This window comes from Opisthorchis viverrini, assembly GCF_000715545.1.
Source record: "Opisthorchis viverrini unplaced genomic scaffold opera_v5_539, whole genome shotgun sequence".
Lineage (NCBI taxonomy): Eukaryota > Metazoa > Platyhelminthes > Trematoda > Opisthorchiida > Opisthorchiidae > Opisthorchis > Opisthorchis viverrini.
The window spans coordinates 42,711-59,392 of record NW_008752204.1 but is presented as its reverse complement, the minus strand read 5'-3'; the positions used below and the strand labels follow the sequence as shown (position 1 = coordinate 59,392).

At 43.1% G+C, this 16,682-nt stretch overlaps 1 protein-coding gene across 1 annotated transcript in view; it reads right to left on the bottom strand.

Annotated features, from left to right (window-relative positions):
- Positions 1-1,261, bottom strand: part of T265_11658 (hypothetical protein) — a gene marked incomplete at both ends in the record, with an annotated part of 116,410 nt that extends 115,149 nt beyond the window's left edge. Inside the window, one exon of the mRNA XM_009178369.1 lies at positions 1,114-1,261. The remainder of the gene's footprint in view (positions 1-1,113) is intronic.
- Between the last annotated feature and the right edge of the window lie 15,421 nt (positions 1,262-16,682).

Genomic DNA, 16,682 nt, shown 5'->3' with positions numbered 1-16,682 from the left:
ACTCAGAGGATTTCGAGCCCGCGGCCATCCATCCAATGGTTGAGTATTTGACCGCTGACCCAGAGCGGCCGACTGTCATTTTGATTAGCTCTCATCTGAACAAGACATTGCACCACTCATCTTTCTATCATGAAAACCATATCACGCGGAAATGTATCGACTTGCTGATTTGATTAGCTCTCATCTGAACAAGACATTGCACCACTCATCTTTCTATCATGAAAACCATATCATGTATCGACTTGCTCATGGAATGAAGAAATTGTTCTCCCTCTGAGCTACCTTTATACTGCTGGCGGTAAGAACAGATATTGTTATTTTCAATTTTCCCGATGCATGGAAAATTCAACAATCATGCTTGGTTGGCAGGGATGTGCACCGCAGGGAACCCATAAAACACCGCAGTAAAACCAATTCGATATGCGATCCAGTGCCCGAACATAGTGAGAGGTGTAGGACCACAACTGACAAAGATTTCTCACCTTTTTTTAAGGATAGTGTATCATTGATTCAAGTGGTAAAGTACACGTGGCCTGGACGAAGTGGTCTCTTTAGGGGGTCTCTGTTCAACACGCTTGTGTGTAATCATACTAATGGACATAACAATCATCCAGTTTTGTGGAATCTCCCGACTGTGGCGACTGTTCCCAGCAAATCACCATGACAATCTACGCCTACCACATTCCCGTCCTTTTGAGTCGTTGATTTGCGGCGACCTCATTGAAGTCAGAAGTTTAGCCACGATGCTCTTTGCTTATTTCGTTCTTATTTTCATAGATACCCATGCTGGATGTACGTTGTCACACCGATTTCACAGAGAGCAGAATGAGTCCTTGAAATCACTCGAACTCAAAGTATGCATCATGAAAAATTGTGGAAGTATCTGTTGTACTAGTCGGCGCAGTCTGTTGCGACCTGCGTAATGCACCCCGACTGCGCAACGCATTAATTAAAATACACCGCAAATCATAACACACGGGTATCCCTATCCCGTAAAAGAGCCGTCCTAATGTGAAACAAGAATGTCCACGAAAAAACCAGCCTAAACGGCTCAAATTTCTGGCATCAGTATCATTCCCAAATGACCTTTTTAAAACTATGTCAGCTACTCACCCAGGTTTTCACCACAGTCCAAATTTGAAACGCCGCCCAGGCAACGACACCTCCAGTTGCGGAATTCATGTCACACAAACACGAATAAATGTTTAAACGAGTACAATCCGATGAGCGTTCACAAAGTAGTCCTGAGGACGAGTGGAATGATCATCAGCCATGGGTGGTCTCCCTAAACTGGTCAGTAATCGGGGGCGCAAGTTTATTCATTCAAACAGGTACCTTGTCGGATTGGCCACCATAATCGGCCAATCCCAATTTGACTGACTGTTGCCTTGGTGAAAATCGCCAAAGTCCAGCATGTGGATGTGTGCCTACGTGTGTGTGTGTGTGTGTGCGTGCGCGTGCCAAGTTCGCGGGTGAGGTGTACACTTCCATCGAGTTGTAGATTGGCGCATAAGCAGTACAGGGTGTGTGATAGGCGGGAAACCAGGGTCACGCGACAGTATTACCGATGGGAACGGTATGCTATGTCTATGAAAGTGACGGTAGCTGACAATATGGGCAACGAGGATGTTGTAGCTTATTACTAACGTAGTGTAAAACAGTCCAGGATTTGAAGGACTTCTTAACAAAATGCATGGCTGTAGCGAGCGAAAATGCTCTTGCTATTCCTATTCTCGACGATTATGACAACGATGGCGACGGTGACGACGTCCGTGATCGCGACAATGATGGTGATGCTGGAAAAATGAGCTGTCCAATAAAGTTTATTTCTCGTTTAAAGTCGCATACGTTTCAGCAATATAGCTGACCTCGAAGAAACCAAAGGTGCTATTTTTGAAAGAAGATGGGAAATCAGACATCAAGCCAAAAGCAAATATCTCTGGGAAACTCATTCGTAAATTCCTTACATTTGGTTTGCCTTTCCTACTAAATATCACGATCCATACCGTATTTGGATTAGGTGTTCTACCGTTCTCAAGTTGTATAAAATGCATACCACATAATGCGTTCGGTCCGTGCGAGATGGCGAGATGGCCCAAGTGGTTAGAGCGCGAATTTACTGACCGGAAGGTTAGTGGTTTGAACCCAACCTCTGCCTCTCGACTTCCCCTGTCTAGGCTTGGGCAACCTGGCAGTATCCAAGCCCTCGTGCAACCTTCGGGTGGCATGGTAGTTAGGCACCGAAAGGGTGCTACATCTGAACGTTCGGTCCGCGCATTCGACTTCAGTAGGGCCTTGCTATTAGTATGTGGACAGCGCCATTGTAGTAGGTAGTTCAGAGAATCATGTGACAACCGGTTTTAAAATTACTGTCAATACATTGATTTCAACATATTATTTTTACCGCCGTATGTGAAAAGCTGTTGTTTTAATCTCCAAATGAACTATTCTGTACACTTTAATAGGTGCGAAAGTTGAGTGAAACAATTAATTCGGCCTGCGCCATGTATAACATAGATGGAGGTAGAGAAGTATCCTGACTGAACGCAGTACAGATGCAGAACAGGCTGGGGTAAACAAAGGGACATGCCATTTGAAAGTGCGGATGAGAAGAACGGAATATTCAGTGAGGCGATTACATTCAGTAGGTACGTTAGGGACGTATTAGTAGATCAGACTGACCGCTGGCTTGTTCGCTGAGCTTGGTAGTTTAACTGCGAACGTTTAGAACAAACCGAGGTTTCATTTTAGTGCGCTACTTTGTAGTGAAGTGGCTTGGTGAGCCATTCAGAGTACACTGATCGATCTTGTGCATATGGGCACACAAAGAACAACAACCCGTCCTCAGTCGTGGTTGGTCCTTTGAGTGTACAGTGCTATCGAGTTGCCACATAGCTAGTGTTCTGGTTGGTTTATGGTCGGATTTAAGACACCGATAGCCTGGCGAAGGGAACCTTTGAAAGCAACTGCACTTCCCATAGGATGGAGAAAACGATGAGACCAAACAGGAAGCGCAAAAAGAAACAAAAGCAGATAAACGTTCTTAAAAGATTTATAAAAACCCTCGGAAAACGACCAATCTAGGTGAGAAATGATAAAGAATATCATCGTTTCGCAGGGAAAATTAATTGCTACATTTGGATCGTCTGCCCTTTTGAAAAAACTGACATTTAAATTATTTGTTACGGTTCATGAAATACGCTCTGATATGACGGAGTGTGAATGAAAGTGTACGATGCTCTTTAAGGATAGTGGTTGTCCTGATTGGCCTTTTGTGAAGTACCACCCACATTTTCTGTTGTGGCTCCTGTAATCTAAAGTATGGATTGTATTCTATCCTCTAGATGTCGTCAAGAACTCCTTGCTGGCAGATATCGAATGAGGAAAAACAAGGGTTGTGTCGAGGCCCTGTGACCATTGATGTACCAAAAAAACTTCAACTATTTATTCTTATTTTGTCATCGGCTACTGAATTTGTGAGTCTGCAGAGCATCTGAGTTGGTTCTAAGCTAATTTGAAGAGTTAGTGTACAAGTACTCTGACAACTGGGAGACTAGAGGGAAGCTAGAAGAAAAACCCATTGACGTAGGAATATACATAACTGCTCTGAAGAGTGATACAGTTATTTCATAGTCGGTGCATCTTTCGGAATATTTTTTGACACAGCATACGAAAAAATCTGTACCTGCTTGGTGCACGACATGTAATCGTCCTGAAAAAACCATTCCGTCTAAGAAATAAACAATAATGACCAGCTTTAATATGGACAAACTCCAAAAACTGGATACTATTTACAGAAGCTGCTCTCGGTATCTGTCAGGGATTCTGGGAGCTGGCGGTTCAGGAAATAAGCGCTACCATTCTGCTCCTGAGACTGATGAAAACTCTCGAAGCACACGGTACCAATTCCGTACATGCAGTCTTTGAATCTATCTCATTTCGTACTAAAAGTTCACGTGTGTCCACCGGGGATTTCACACACAACTACAAATTTAATTTGGTGTTCGCCTGTGACTATGGGAAGATTTATGAAAGACAGATTAAAGAGAGTTACCAGCTAAAACCAGCTTAATTTACAAGCGGTTGTTTCCTTCAGTTAGACTTATTCTTGGCATTCAAGTGGGAATCGAGATTGACAGAAATTCGGACTCCATGTTCAGTTACTGAATCTTTCAGCGACGGAAACGTTGTTGGACTGTGAGAAACCAATAGTCAATCGTATAAGTAGTATCATGTCAACATAAAATACACTGATATCTTGAAAAATGATTCAGGCGTAGTAGGAGGCGGTTGGATAGCACGTTTGGTTGCAGAACATCGTGAGCAAGCGATTCGTCTACATCTATTGACTATTGGGTTTGCATTGCTAATGATTTCGTGTGTCGAAACTAGCGTTCCCAACGTTTGCACTTTATGAATTGATTATTTGAACAAAACATTTTGAAGGAAAATTCTTGTAGCCAGAACTTCCACCTACATCGATTTGTCTGCCCCTTTCAAGGTACGGCTATGAAGTTGCTCTCACGAAACGTTGCATCTGACGGTTCCCAGTGTCAACTTGTCATCAGGTAGTCGCATTTGAAGTTTTGGACCAACCGTCATGTTTTTTCTGCATTTCAAGTGGGATAGTGCTTGTGAAAAAATTCCAGTAAAGTATTGGATATAAACGCACTAGTTTGTTGCTTTAAAGGTTGGATTGCAACAGACCCACTCTTGGTGACCTTCACGCGCTGTCACGCTCTTTCCCCATCAAGTGCTGGCCTTCCATCACTAACAGCAACGTGAAGTATCCCCAAACTTTAGGTTATAAGGGGATTTCAGTTAAGATTTGGATCGGTTTGGCACTCAACCAATTTATTTGGCGTCATACGGTAGGTCAGAATACCTTTGGTTGCCAACAGAAACCTTCACTACCTAGGAGGAAACAACCCACCCAGGACGGCTTGATATAAATCGAATGGACAAGTGGCATTGTGTGGTTGCAGGCCATGAAACATTATAGAAGTCAGTTGTGCCCAAATAGGGAGCCCAACCTGACTGGAATTCAAGAAGAGTTGTAGCGCTAAGACTCCTTGATGGACCGAAATTTCAAGCGACAATCGAATGGACCAGACGTTTTCCCCGCTGGAAATTCATGTAGGTTTCCTCTAGGTCATCGACCCTCAAACGTGTTCACCCATAACAAAGTATATTAGAAGGTAGCTAACACTAATTTGGACCGTTAATGAGAAAAGATCATGTTGAATGTTTCTCCATCTACCTTACCACTCATCTGATCGTGTAATCTCGTCGTTTGGATTGACGAAGCTTTCGTGTTGAAAGCACTGTACAAGTCAACACTATGACTTCTCATTGCATTGTGAGGTTCTCTTCAACCCATATCGTTCTCCAAAAAGTACATGGGCCATGCAACATTTTTTAATACACATGAAAGTAGTGGTTTGAACTTTTCCGGGAAACCTGAATGAATAACTGGTCTACTGACTTGGTTTACAGCTTCACTGAAAGTTTTTTACGACCGTTTCATTTCAGACCATCTGTCTATCTGAACTACGATTCTCCCGAAATCCGAAGCATAGCAAATCACCAAATTGATTTGCAAGTGAGTGTATTTCTCAAAAACAGTCCAATTTGGGTTAAGGTAGAACACAAAGTTGACGGAAACTTGGGGACTGCGCCTACCTGATGAGCCTCAAGAAGGACGAAACCGGTCGTGGGCTGTCAAACAGTTTTCAGCAACCTTGTGAGTAGTGTCCTTTATGAAAATCACCGACTTCCCTCGATCATTCTGATCCAGGTTATTGTGCTGTGATTACGTTTTTCCACCCAGCTAAAATGCTCCAGTTGACGTTTTGACAAAACAAGGCACCTGAGGAATGCACCATCCGCGTTTCAGATGGTGAAGGCAATGTTCGGTGATTTTCCGAACAGCCGTAAGAGTTGAGTACGAACCTTTCAATACAGCTTCGCTGCCGTAACCCTGAAAGTTGATTTTCAAGGCTGTGTGCTTTGATAGACATTTCTTCGTGAGAACTCATGAAAATATTGTGTTCATTGGCTTCACAAAAATGGCAGACATAGTGGGTGCACTCTTTTATCATCAGTGTGCAAGCGGTTTGAGGAATTTCGTACAAAAGCGTCCGAAATGACCTTCAGGCTCAACGATGCAAGTGACTGCGTTATTCTACACCTTGTATCGAGTTCTGGTATGGTGTTCGATGAAAAACGGCAATTGAACAATACGAAGGAAGGGCACAAAGAACGATCAATTTGACTATAAGATAGGCCAACCGTGGAATGTTTCTAATAATTGATCGTGGTTCGACAAGTCTGCTAAATCCCCCCAATGAGGTTGCCAAATTAAGATAATGGGGACACGGCCACCTACCTAGGTAGACAACTGAACGGCAGGTGTGTGAAGACAGCTGGACCAATCTAATATAACGACACACCAGCAAAGCCAAAGAGGATCATAACTTTCACGGCCGGTTTTGTCAGTTCCCCGTCATCTGATTTAGAAGAAACATTGCACTAATCTAGCGAGCGCATCGTGTTCAGCGCAGGACATCGTAGAGTTCCGAAATTTGCTGAAGCTTTTTCTATTTGCAAACGGAGAACGAATCTTTAATACCCGCCTGATGAGAGGCGCCGAAATCAACCTGGAATATCTTGTAAAGCTGTCCAGTCTCCGAAAAAGCAGCGGAGAGCCACGTGTCTAACGACCACGAATGGCATACACTCATTTTTCTGGGATGAAATTATGGTTTATATGTAGCATATATATATATATATATACGTATATATATCAAGCTTAGTACGTAGCACATACACGTCATTTATGCTTAATTTATGCAGCTGTAAAGTGCTGATGATGATGAGTGGTGTAGTGCCCAATCCAAATGAGAGTTAGTCACATTGTTGATCAGTTGCTCGTGGCCAAACGGTTAACTGTTCAAACCTCAGCCAGAAGGCTGGGAGTTCAGAACTCTCGCAGCTTTGTAAGATGCGCACTACTGATGATGTCCAGCGAGGATAAAACAGTCCTACAATGCTTTTCTGCTTTTCAGCTCCATTTGACATCACGAAATGGACAATCTCCACTGAGAGTTATTAAATCTCCTCACCGCTATCATTTACAACTTATTTCAGTTTGATAGAAGTGTTGCATAAGGGTAATTTACCTAGGATTTTAACCCATACATGCAGATGGACGGATTAAACCATAATGGACGCAAAAAATGATACCCACGCTTAAACTTCAACACCTAATAAAACAATCATCATTTACGTGTAAATATGCAAACATTATGGAGGTTTACTGCAAATAAACTGGCACTACAAAAAATGTTGAAAGAAACCGCCCCTCTCTTCTACAACAATTTGGAGGCGGTATGAGATATGAGACAAAGCATGTTTAACTTCTTCAAGCATCACTCGTGCACACTCCTCTTCAATTCTTGCTCTTAACTCCACCAAATTCTTCAATTTATTTTCATGATATACGTGAGCCTTGATCATTCCCCAAAACCAACAATCCAGAGGTGTGAGATCGAATGACCTTGTGGACCAAAAGTTTGGAAATCCACGAACAATGACTCTCCCATAGGAAAATTGCTCTCGGATGTAAGTTCTCACTTGGTTTGAACAGTGGGGTGGAGCGCCATCTTGTTGAAAGACGGTTGATGACTTCTTGTGCTGCTTGAGTTGCGGGATAAGATGCGCCTGCAGCATCAAAGAAAAAGGTACGCAGGAGACACACAGAGATGAGGGGAATGGGCATTATGGGTGAGGTACTCGTGAGGAGCTTTACGGGACCATATCACGCAGTTGTGATTGTTGATTATGCCATGCACAGAAAAATTTGCTTCAATGCTCCATAAAATGTTGGGAACGATTTCTTCATTGTCCAGTAGCCGGTAAGCGAACGTGACACGTTGCTCCTTGTTTTCTCCTGCCATGTTTTGTAATAAACCGAAATGATACTGGTAGAGATGAAGGTGGCGTCTCTGGCGCGGGGAATGCCGGTCGACTGAGACACCTGAATTATTGACGAAGATGCCATGGTGCTCTGGGACTGAAGTTGCTCGATGGCATTCTGTAAACTGGGCGCTCTTTCATCACTCAGAGACTTTCTCTCTTTGCCAGGAAAATCCACTACAGATCTAGTGGAATCAAATTTCGCGATCAAGCGTGTAATGGTCAACACGGGGAAAAGATCCTTGATGGGACCATGTTTGGTTTTGTAACCACGACATGCAGCGGTGGCGCTTTCACCAATGGAATAATAGAGTTCCACAATTCCGATGCGCGTACCGACATCCATCGTAAACAAGAAAAAATACCAACACTTGCACACAAAATTTCCTTTATATGGCTACAAACTACGAAAAATTTTGTTATTCTTTCTCTAACTAACTACGTTTAGTTACCCAATCAAATTTTGCGTTTATTATGAGACACCCTGTATATTGAGAGAACCATGCCCTAAACGAAACTTCATTTAAAGGACTGTTCACGGACTGCAAACCTCAGATAGACAGATTTGCTCCCTTCTACAAGACAGACAGCATGCTTTTTGGGGCAGTCAATGTGTTTCTAGTAAGCGTTCTTTTGAGGAGAACACAACGTTTTAGCTAAAATCTCGTTGGCCCAATCCACTTAGCAATTATTCAGGCCATCTAGCTGCAAAGGCTGGGGCTGTCTACCAGCGATCGTTTTGATAATTGGACAAGTGGCACTGGTCTAAGGAGGAAAGCCATTCACCGCGAAGTCGTCCATTAGCAAACACCAGCCAGACAGTTAGAAACTACGGCACAGGAAAATAAACATCCCCTGTGCACCTTGTTTTTTTTTAAAAACTGAACATCCACACGCGTCTTCTCGAGCTTTCATGGATATTCATTGACTGTCACGCACTTGTAAACAAGCGCTGCAAAGCAGTCCCACAAGTTCCATTAGACGCGCGGTGGAGTTACGAGAAAATGACATACTAGTCGCATGCCTCATCAGTAGTTTCTGTATGTATCAGTAGTATCTGGCATCTAGTTCAGTGAACAAGTGATAGATGGTATGAATATCTTGCTCTCGCCAGATGTTAATATTATGGATTGTTTATTTAACACCTAACTGGTGATTAGTCAACAGAGCGAATACAGGGACCGCCAGGCGAATGGGACCGGCTCCCAAAACCGATTGGTGACTAATTGTGTAAACAGTACGTCCGACTCGGTTAACAACTGGCTAGACCAAAAAGCGTTCTTCCCATCTCATTTGTTGTTTTAACCTACAAATGTATCTTCCTTAAGGTACCAACGTAGGGTGGTACAAACAGTGCTAAAATCTGGTTGGTTGTATGTTTCCACAATTTTGGTTCAACAGATTTACGAAAATTCGTTCGGGAAGCGCCGCTTAGAGCCCTTGTAAAGTTAACCACCACATTTTTGGGGTTATTACAAGAATTAATGGGAAAAGAGACGAATGCAAACAGAGCAAACAAGGACCATTGTGGTGGGTACCTAAATAAGGGAAAATTACGAGCACTTGACCTGACTTCTAGTGAATTTAAACATATTACGTCATTTTTCATCCTTAACATACTACTTACAAGGTAGCTGAAAACTCTTCGACAGACGTACGACCAATTTCGCCCTTCTTGATGCTCATCAGCTATATGCAGTCACCTAGTCTCCATCAGATTTGTGCTTCATTGTTTCCATTCTTAAAGCCTGCTGAATGCTCCAAGAACTCTGTGTCATTTTTATCCTCCCGTCCAGCAAATAATTAATCGGCGGCCATCTTAAAAGGGTGTACATTTGTTCTGCGTAACCCTAGACTATTTGTAAATGCTTTTGATTACACCAAACAGAGCCTCTTACTCCGCCGACCGTGGGATCTTTTCATGAACCAAATTTAAATCAGTGCGACCCGGTTTGTGGACCATAAACAACAATATACGCCAGCAAAAATAAAACAAATTTGCCGATAAGGTCGATAATTCTCCCGATATGAATCAATTTGTTAAATAGTGTTCAGTGGCATCGCACTTCATTCTCGTGCGGCACTCGCTCCCGCACCAACACATGCTCATTTCCATCACTGTTGGACTGATTCGCTGACCAACTGCTCACTTCATTTCGTCGATATTGAATTCCCAAATAGTCTCAAGAACCGGTCAACCAGAATATTCTGGCCTACGCTTTTTACCAGAAAAATAAGAGCACTGGCATAAGCTTGGAGAGATAAAAATCATATGAGTACCTTTCAAAGAATCGATAGTCACTTCACTTGGAAAAGAGTGGCTTAGAAATGAGATAAGCACCGTCCTGTTGAGGAAATTCGAATATCCAGTTTGCGATTTAGCTAGAAAAATCCCTGCTTATGGTGGTTTGGAAAAATCTGGACCCACGATGACTGAGCAAAATTGGTTGATGAAGCTCATTTCTACACTTGCTTCAACGCTTGCATAATGATTAAACCATCCGCAGTTTTAAATTACAACTGACACAAAATCGCTGTTTTTGGTCAAGGACGCTCTTTAGAGGGACCACTTTCTTGGAAAAAATAGATTCTAGGCAGCTGAAATATCTTCAGAAGCGTTGCAGAACTTTTTACAATTTTTTTCACCCTGTTTTATATGCGCATGAAAGTGACCTCCCCCTGCTCGTCCGATCGGTTGGCTCCCTTAATTTTAAGTGTCTCATCGTGCAACGCGCAGTGTTGTACCATGGCATCTTCTCTGACTGTCAGTCCATAGCGAGTCTTTAAAATAATGTCGAATGACGATAGATCGAACGATTCCATACGTTTAGACCTTTTCTGAAAATTTAGCCTGTTTTTTAGTGATGCTAACAGTCGTACCAAAGAACATCCGTATGCTTGGTCACCCATTGACAATACTGGGAGCTCACGCACTGTCTCCTCGTATGATGACGAAGAGTTTCAAGGTCACTAGCCAACCTCGGTGAACAGATTAACAGCCACTTGTTGAATAACCAATGGGTTGCCCATTCTGTTAGACTCAAGTGCCAGGTAGTATCGTGATTTAACGGAAGTTCATCATAGGGACGGAATTTTCTCGACTTCCTGTGGTTTGAGCACTATTCATCAGCTCAGCAATTTTCACTCGTCTCATACGACCCATCTGTTGAAGACAGCTTCGCATTAAATTGCATTTGATTCCATTTGAAATTACTCTCCAAAGAGAATTGGTGTCCGGAGACTTGAACATAAGGGCACACATATGCGACAGGTGAGGTACAAACGGCTAGCGGAACTGCACATTATTGCTAGTTAGTATGGTGCTCTGCAAGAAGTCGAACCACATCGACTACCCATCAAATTTCGGATAGGTCTGCATATCTGGACTTGGAAGAATTCGGACAGTAATCATCAATTACGGCTGTCTTCCCTCAATCACTGCAATACGATCGTGTGGGCAATACATACTTGCCAGGGTTATATTCCGGTACCTTCCGCCAGATTGTGTCCACACTTATTTGTCTAAACTTGCGGTTGATATTACTTTTTAGCTTCCAGTAGGGCCCTAGCGAAACACGAGGTTTGATATAAACGGTGCGATTCCTTTGTAGGTACACCGAGTGTGCCTTCCGTTGTTAGTCGGCCAAAGTACGTTAGAATCGGATGAAATATAAATAAGGTTGGCTCAGAACTGACAGAACAGATATCACACGTTCTGCAGTTGGAATGCCTTTGTCACGTTCCAGAAGTAGGATCTGTCTACTGAACTAACCAAATGATGATGTTGTTGACTGCCGACGTATGTGCCAAGAGATATTTTAATTTTTATCCAGGGACCGATTTATACGTCTATGGAAACCCTCACGATCAAGTACTCCTTCCAACCGTCCACTATCCGGGTACTTCGGTCGTAAGACATAACGAGTAACACTAATAGAGAAAATTCAACGAATACCTAACATCAAGTTAGCTTGGTATTCGAAAATCATAAGTTCTGCTTCTCCGTCTCCCTCAAAATCCCCGTAACCTGATAACCTGCTCACTCGGCCCAAATAATTTTTTGTATCAAAAACTAAGACCGCTTATTAATCATCTTGAAACCATGACTTGGCACTAGACTTTACCAACAGATTCTCTATTTCATAGTATTTACTCAGCAGGATGCATCTTGTGGGCGGCAGCCAGTCGATCCCGAGGAATTTGGAACACAACACGACAAAACCCATATGGTTGAGTTCACATCAGCTTGCCGAACGGCTGGGTGCTACCTTGTGTGAAAAAGTGATAGGGCGAACAACACCTCCCCAATGCTATTTTCTGTCAGCCACCCTTTCTTTTTGGTCTCAGTTGTCACCACATTTTGCACAGCTTTTCCATGGAAATCACCAGCACTAGCACATGCAACCCTTGCTCTGGGTTTACGCACAAAGGACCTTTGGAGAAGAGTTTAATACGAACAGTTAAATGCCTCGTAAAATCACCTTACAAGCTTGGCCAAATAGCTATCTGGGTCCGCTGTGTGAACGGACTGAAATCAGCTGGAGCTCAGTTCATTACATGTATGAGATGGTGGACATAAACACATGTGACTACCCTCACCGGAGCGAGTTTCACTCTGCTCACAAGTGCTTGTGACCCAACAGCCGAATATGAGAAGGTCACTGGGTTTTCCTGAAAGTGGCTTAAAGTCCGGGTTGAATGATTCTGTGAGAGTTAGATCAACCTGGCTGGGTGAGCTGGGCGGCTTGGGGAACTGAATCAGGTCACTGTACTATTAAAAATCGTTCAAAGGACAACTGGCTTAGTTCATGATGGAATGCCTGTGGTAAGTATTCCACTGTTTAATTTCATTACACCTCTCATTAGTTGTCTTCGGATACGATAACGTAAGTGAAATATGATTTGGAGAAAGGGAGCCACGTCTAGTCAGTTTAAAAAAAGCTCTCATTCAGTAGGAAAACCGATAAACTTTGTTTTGTCTAACTGGTTGCCTAATTACAGAATACTGATATCAATAAATACTCGTTCATTTGAGTCCGTAAACATGGTGTTTAAAGAAAAAGACCATTCATTTACTTGGAGCAAGTGAAATCCCTTGAATCTTGGTCGTCTAATCAGTTGCGTACTCAGCGTCATGAACGCTAATGAGAGGACGGAGAAAACCTCGTACAGTAAACACCTGAACGTCATCCACAACGCTGATATTCTGCAAATGCACTCCAAGTTCTGTCGCCGTTTCTTTGAACTTGCGTCACGAAACCGTCCACAACATCAAAGCTCGTGGCTTAATGACGCACCAACAAATAAATCCGACATCACAGTCGATCAACCATGCCACTTTTCAAGGCCTTCAAAAGGTAAGGGATATTCACTGTAAGATCATATTCATACAGCCTTGTGTTCAGGGAATCCGTACGGATTATTTCAAAGATAAGAAGTATAAACTTCCATCGGAAGGAGGTTTTTGGTATCGGAGAGAAAGGCGCAAGCTGAATATCTTCAAGGTTTCTCCACTATTGGAGCCAATAGTGAAATATGTATCAGGCTGAATGAAGAGGTAGAAAGGATGTCAGTGAATTTCGTGCGACTATCCTCATGGATCAAATTAACTATGGCGACGGAGATGAGTTCAATGCTGGGGAATTCGCTCTATACCGTTGTTTTTTACACTGTAAGATAGTTGTTAGTGAGCGAGGGACAGTCGCCGGAGAACATGCTCAAAGACTGAGTAGCCCTTTCACTATGTGGAGGTATGAAGGGAGGAAAAACCACAGCTCTCGCAGGAGTTACTCGACGTTTCAAAGGAGTTAACCTGGCACACATTCTGTGCACATAAAAATTACTTGGACTACAGCTTCTTTGTCTGATTGCTGCTCAGTGAATGCAATAAGATGTTAATTCAGGAAGAATTACACTTGTATTCTTCGACAGCGTTCTTTCGTACTGGGTTGATACATTAACCTGAAAATAGCATTGCTGTCGAGCCATAATAAGAGTGGAACATGAGTTCAGTGCAGTTCGTGTTTGGCGTGGACTCACCAGAATAATTAAGCCCGGAGAGCAGGGGGATTTTTTTGAACGAGTATGATGTGAGCGCAGCTTTTAATGCAGATTGCGTTCGGTAAGTGAAACCAGACTATGCTGAAAAGCTGGAAGGTTACTGTCGAGCCGTTTCGTCCGCGACCTTCCCAGCGGTCATTGAATCTTAATTGTCTGGCTGATCAGCAGTCTGACCAAGTTGCACTTGGGCAAGATATAGTGCTATTGAACTTTCAGTCGCGAGATCCATATCACGTAGTCATACACTCTGTCCCGTGAGTGGACCTTCCGTTTGAGAAGTCTTTGCTCAAGAGGTCAGTCAACAAATGGTTACAGGATGAGAGGTGCTATGTTCCGATCAGCATTTCGTTACCGAACGGTTTTTTTAGTAGGCCACTAATTGGGACGACCTAGAGTCTCGTCGGATTTTCACTGCTGATGTTCAGTAGTATGCCCACGATCGACCTTTTTGGGGAGAGTCTTCTTGATTCCACAAACCGGTTTTAGTGAATTGTGAAAGGGTTACAAAATGTGAAGCTGTTTATGTCTCCGGTTAAGTGAGATAAACTCAGAGGTCTAATGTCTTGTCTGTTGCTACAATAGAACTTTAGTGTTTTGCCAAGATGCAAGATAAGAGATCTATTTTCGAAAATGCCTGTGGCCTGAAGTTCATATGTTCCCATGCAGGGTCTTTTTGTGTCGCAGGTCGTTTTTGCAAATCCGCACGTGCAGCTGCCTGAGCGCGCTTTAGCCTATTTAAATTCGAGGGTGTAAGACCGCAGGAGTCCTTTCTAAAGTCAACAGTGTGCACGAACGAAAGACTATGACGTCTAAACAAGGTTATCGAAACATCAACGCATAAAGTGTATAGCGGATGCACATTGTGGACTTGTGGCCTCAAACCAGTAACTAGCCATACGAAGGTCAAACTTGTGTCGCCAGTTGGGGAGGGGAAAAACTAGTGTCCTCGGAAAAACTCCTACCTGGATATGTGATTCTCTCGGTATTTGGTATGAGAGCCAGCAGTGCGCCTCTCATGAATATCCAAGGAGATTCGAACAAGCGATATCTAAACGAGTACTTGAAAACTTGACTCCTGATCAGCAGTGTGACAAACTCACACTTGGACAGAACATTACCCCACACACGCCACGGGGTCAATTGTTGATTGGCTTCTAGACTGACGACCGAAGATTCACGCGTAGAGTGAGCAATTTTTCCTTCTCAACTACGTTATGCGGTTAGCCTAGCTAGTACATAGGTGAGATGAATATCCCGTGGTTGGTTCATCGGGTCAACGCAAAGTATTTGAATGCGAATTTCTTGAGAAGGGTACGCAATCAGGTTAAATGCGATTCTTAATGCGCTCTTATAGAAAGTCCGCAAATACTGTTGAACCAACCCTTATCTTGATCAGTACTCAAAGGATCAATAATCGATCAATAATGAGAACAGTCAAGACACTGGTAGGTTCGGACGATCGGATCTAGCCTATTGAGTTCAGACTTTAGTCACGTCATGTGGAAATAGTGTACTGTGAGTGGAAACTGGGAAAAAGTAAACCCATAGAGTGACAGACTATCACGGGGTTTAAGGTTAAGCTTAGAAATGATCAATACCCTTGACTTTTACTTTAAAAGGGAGTGAGATGTTAAATGGTATCACGAGAAATCAGCATATTTCGGCCAAATCTATCCCGCACTTGGCAACAACACCAATATGTGAACCCAATGCTGCTTGCTATTCATTCTTTTACTTCTTTTTTGTACATCACTTCCCATTTTGTTGTTTCCGTTTCGCTTCTAAACCACCCTTCTTGTCCTGATCTCAACATAAAGCACTCTTTGTCCTTATCACCTCACGTCTAGTTTAAATCAGCCACGTGGGTTACGCTATCCTGTGGAACTGGAAGTTCCTAAACCAATACACAGAAGCCTGCGTAACCCCATGTTTTGAGGTTTGTACAATTTTATCATTTTATTATCGTATTCATAGTGGCGCATTTGTTGATAAAACTCTACTTGAATGACTTGGCTTTTTGGGTTTTGCGCGCGACTCAATGTGGCTCAGCTGATTGTTGGAAGTCATCAGTAGGTACTTCCTCCTAACTGAGGTTATGGAGCATTTTGTCAAGAACGGTTAACCACCGCCTGCCCTACTCTGAGAAAATGTGATCAGAATTTATTTTCTACGGATTTTGCACAGCCGACTAAATGGATGCTTGCAAATTACGCATCGCCCGGACAGAAACCCTGTCTACGTACCGACAGAGGTGCACCTTTCGTCAACTCCCTTCAGTAGAAAGAATCGGAACCGGCAGGGCTGCGAGACCGGTTGGCTCCAGCGCAGCGCATTTGTTTAAGTAACAGGGCACCTCTGGGTATCAGCCAGCAAAGTGGCCACGCGATATCTATTTGATTCACCGTCCGAATAATGAGAAGACACGTACAACCGGTGATGCGTAAAGGACGTGCCAGCTGCATGGTCTAGACATAACCCACATTTGCCACACACGTATCGGGAGCAATGTAACGAATTTTGTATTGATGAGAGCAAAACCCTTCGGAAAATTTTCACAGATGTTCCTCATGTTGACTGTTTCCGAAAAATATATGGACTCGTTGTACTGGACAGCCTGGTGAAGTGTAACAGAATTAGTTTTCCCC